Source organism: Bos indicus x Bos taurus, chromosome 4 (assembly GCF_003369695.1).
Source record: "Bos indicus x Bos taurus breed Angus x Brahman F1 hybrid chromosome 4, Bos_hybrid_MaternalHap_v2.0, whole genome shotgun sequence".
Classification (NCBI taxonomy): domain Eukaryota; kingdom Metazoa; phylum Chordata; class Mammalia; order Artiodactyla; family Bovidae; genus Bos; species Bos indicus x Bos taurus.
Genome location: NC_040079.1, coordinates 25,981,863 through 25,986,583, shown reverse-complemented (window position 1 = coordinate 25,986,583; position 4,721 = coordinate 25,981,863).

The window sequence follows — 4,721 nt, the reverse complement described above, 5'->3', positions numbered from 1 at the left end:
CCTTCATTTGCTGACATTGATGAACTCCTTATTCTGAAGGCCCAACCCCAATTCCACTTCCTCCATGACCATGAAGACTTCCAGGCCATTCTAAACCCAACTAATGTTCCTCTGTAAAGGAAGAGTCTGTGCCTCCGGTCCAGAGTTCCCCATCTCAGCAGACGGCACCACCATTTGGCCAGAGGCTCAGGCTGTCCTTGGAGTCTCCCTTAACTGTTTTTTCCCTTCATTCCCATGCCCATCAGCAAACTCCATAAGAACTCCCCTTCTGGGACATACTTGGCAAAACTAAGTCCTTTGCCCTGTGCCATCACCTAATCTGAAACGCCATAAAGTAAAGTGAAGTGAAGTCACTCAGTCATGTCTGACTCTTTGTGACCCCACGGACTGTAGCCTACCAGGTTCCTCCATCCATGGGATTTTCCAGGCTAGAATACTAGAGTGGGTTGCCATTTCCTTCTCCAGGAGATCTTCCCAACCCACAGATTGAACTCGGGTCTCCCACATTGTAGGCAGATGCTTTACCATCTGAGCCACCAGGGAAGCTCTGCAATAAATCCTACTTATCAGCCTCTCTGCTTCCTCTCTTCCTTCTGACCACCACACTCACCACCCAGGAGCCAGAGAGATGTTTTAAAATATAATTTGACCCAAGGAACTCCTCACTCATGATTCATTAGTAGGTCATCCTTAAATGTAGACTAAAATCTCAATTCTGTGATGCTATATAATCTGGATTTAGGCTACCTTTTCAACCTCATTTCCTGCCTCGATGACACACCCTCAGGCTCTCTCAGTGCTTGTGTCCACACACCAAGCCTGTTTCCACATCAGGGCCTCTGAGCTGGCTGTTCCTTCTTGCTGGAATGCCCTGTCCTGAATCCTTGTGGCCAACTCCCTCCTTAATGCATTTAGTCAATGTCTGCCTTCAGAGAGGCCTTCTCTGACCCCCTTTTGTAAAAAGATTTACCCTTGGGATTTCCCTGCTGGTCCAGGGATTAAGACTCCATGCTCCCAGTGCAGGAGACCCGGGTTCTGGGTGTGCAGGTTCTAGCCCTAGTCAAGGAACTATAATAGATCCCACGTGGCCTGCATGCCCCAGTGAAGGTCCAGTACAATTAAGACATGGCACAGCCAAATACATAAAAAATAAATTAAAAAAAGATACACCCCTAACCTTTATCTCCTTACCTGCATTAGATCTTTTGCTTTGTAATTATTTTTATTTTAGATTTTTATTTTGGAAATGTTCAAATATGCTCAAAATATGAGAAAACACAACAATGACCACCCAAATACCCACCATCCAAATTTAACAACTGTTAACATTTTGCCATATTTGTTTTACTTGCATGTAGAAAGCAGTGGCAACCCACTCCAGTACTCTTGCCTGGAAAATCCCATGGACAGAGGAGCCTGGTAGGCTGCAGTCCATGAGGTCGCTAGGAGTTGGACACGACTTCACTTTCACTTTCAATTTTCACTTTCATGCAACAGAGAAGGAAATGGCAACCCACTCCAGTGTTCTTGCCTGGAGAATCTCAGGGACAGGGGAGCCTGGTGGGCTGCCGTCTACGGGGTCACACAGAGTCGGACACGACTGAAGCGACTTAGCAGCAGCAGCAGCAGCAGGCATGTATGTATATGTACATTTTTTGGCTAAACTTTTTGAAAATAATCTTCAGACACCATGACACTTCAGCCCTGCATACATCAGCATGCATACCTTGCAAACAAGGACATTTTCCTTTATAACCATATCATTATCACACATAAGAAAATAAGCAATGAGTCTCTGTTGTTGTTGTTCAGTCACCCAGTCATATATGATTCTTTGCAACCCATGGACTGCAGCACTCCAGGCCTCCCTGCCCCTCACCATCTCCTGGAGTTTGCCCAAGTTCATGTCCATTGCATTAGTGATGCCATCCAACCGTCTCATCCTCTGACATCTCCTTCTCCCCTGCCCTCGATCTTTCCCAGTATCAGAGACGTCTAATGAGTCATCTGTTAGCATCAGATGACCACAAAATACTGGATCTTCAGCTTCAGCATCAGTCCTTCCAGTGAATATTCAGGATTGATCTCCCTTAAGATTGACTGGTTTGATCTCCTTGCTGTCCAAGGGACTTTCAGGAGTCTTCTCCAGCACCACGGTTCAAATGCATCAATTCTTTGGTGTTCTGCCTTCCTTACAGTCCAGCTCTCACAGCCATACGTGATCACTATATGGACCTTTGTCAGCAGAATGATGTCGCTACTTTTCAACACACTGTCTAGGTTTGTCATCACTTTCCTGCCAAGAAGCAATTGTCTTCTGATTTCATGGCTGCAGTCACGGCCCACAGCGATTTTCAGTTCAGTTCAGTTCAGTCACTCCATCGTGTCCGACTCTTTGCGACCCCATGGACTGCAGCACACCAGGCCTCTCTGTCCATCACCAGCTCCTGGAATTCACTCAAACTCATGTCCATTGAATCGGTGATGCCATCCAACCACCTCATCCTCTGTCGTCCCCTTCTCCTCCTGCCTTCAATCTTTCCCAGTATCAGGGTCTTTTCAAATGAATCAGTTCTTCGCATGAGGTGGCCAAAGTATTGGAGTTTCAGCTTCAACATCAGTCCTTCCAATGAATATTCAGGAATGATTTCCTTTAGGATGGACTGGTTGGACCTCCTTGCAGTCCAAGGGACTCTCAAGAGTCTTCTCCAACACCACAGTTTAAGACCATCAGTTCTTTGACAGATAGCTTTCTTTATAGTCCAACTCTCACATCCATACATGACCACAGGAAAAACCATAGCCTTGACTAGACAGACCTTTGTTGGCAAAGCAATGTCTCTGCTTTTCAATATGCTGTCTAGCAACAACTTTTCTTCCAAGGAGCAAGTGTCTTTTAATTTCCATCCTCTTGCAGTGATTTTGGAGCCCCCCCAAAATAATGTCTGTCACTGTTTCCACTGTTTCCCCATCTATTTGCCATGAAGTGATGCCATGATCTTACTTTTCTGAATGTTGAGTTTTAAGCCAACTTTTTCATTCTCCTCTTTCACTTTTTTTTTTTTCCTCTTTCACTTTCATCAAGAGGCTCTTTAGTTCTTCTTCGCTTTCTGCCATAAGGGTGGTGTCATCTGCATATCTGAGGTTATTGATATTTCTCCTGGCAATCTTCATTCCAGCTTGTGCAGTGATTTTAGAGCCCAAGAAGAAGAAATCTGTCATTGTATCCACCTTTTCCCCTTCTATTTGCCATGCAGTAGTGGGGCCGGATGCCTTGATCTCAGTTTTTTTTAATACTCTTAAGCCGGCTCTTTCACTTTACTCCTTCACCCTCATCAAGAGGCTCTTTAGTTCCTCTTCGCTTTCTGCCATTAGAGTGGTATCATCTGCATATCTGAGTATCTGAGATTGTTGATGTTTCTCCCGCCTATCTTGATTCCAGCTTGTAACTCTTTGAGCCTGGCATTTCTCATGATGTGCTAAGGGTATAGATTAAACAAACAAGGTTATAGCAGACAGCCCTGTTGTACTGGTTTCTCAGTCTTAAACCAATCATGTGTTCCATTCAGAGTTCTAACTGTTGCTTCTTGACCCTCATACAGGTTTCTCAGGAGACAGGTAAGATGGTCTGGTATTTCCATCTCTCTAAGAGTTTTCCACAGTTTGTCATGATCCACACAGTCAAAGGCTTTATTGTAGTCAATGAAACAGAGATAGATGTTTTTCTGAAATTCCCTTGCTTTCTGTCTAATCCAGAGAATGTTGGCAATTTGAACTTTAGTTCCCCTTCCTTTTCTAAGCCCAGCTCGGACATCTAGAAGTTGTTGATTCACATAATGCTGAAGCCTAACAGGCAAGATTTTAAACATGACCTTACTAGCATGTGGAGATGAGTGCAACTTCAATGGTTAGCACATTCTTTGGTACTACCCTTCTTGGGCATGGGATGAGGATTGACCTTTTCCAGTCCTGTGACCACTGCTGGGCCTTCCAGATTTGCTGACATAATGAATGCAAAACCTTGATGGCATCATCCTTTAGGGATTTGAATAGTTCTGCTGAAATTTCATCGCATCCGCTAGCTTTATTAACAGCAGTACTTCTTAAGGCCCACTTGACTTCACACTCCAGAGTATCTGGCTCTGGGTGACTAACCACAGTATCATAGTAATCTGGTTCATTAAGATCTTTTTTATACAGTTCTTCTGTGTATCCTTTCCATCTTTTCTTGATCTTTTCAGCGTCTACTAGGTCTCTACCATTTTTATCCTTTATTGTGCCCATTTTGGGGTGGAATCCTCCCTTGATGTTTCTGATTTTCCTAAACAGATCTCTAGTCTTTCCTCTTTTGCTGTTTTCTTCTATTATTAAGCACTGTTCACTGAAGAAGACCTTTTTGTCTCTCCTAGCTATTCTTTGGAACTCTGCATTTAAATGTGATGTACCTTTCTCTCTCTCCCTTGCTTTTTGCTTCTCTTCTTTCTTCCACTGTTTATAAAGCCTCCTCAGATAACCACTTTGCCACCTTGCTTTTCCTTTTCTTTGGGATGCTTTTATTCACTGCCTCTAATATCATCTAATTTCCAGTTCATAATCAGATGTTCCTAACTGTTCCCTCTACGGCTTTTTTTTTTTTTTTTTTGAGCCAGAATCCATTGAAGAGTCACATGATGTATTTTGATTTTAAATCTCTTTAGTCAGAGGACATTTGGGGAATTATA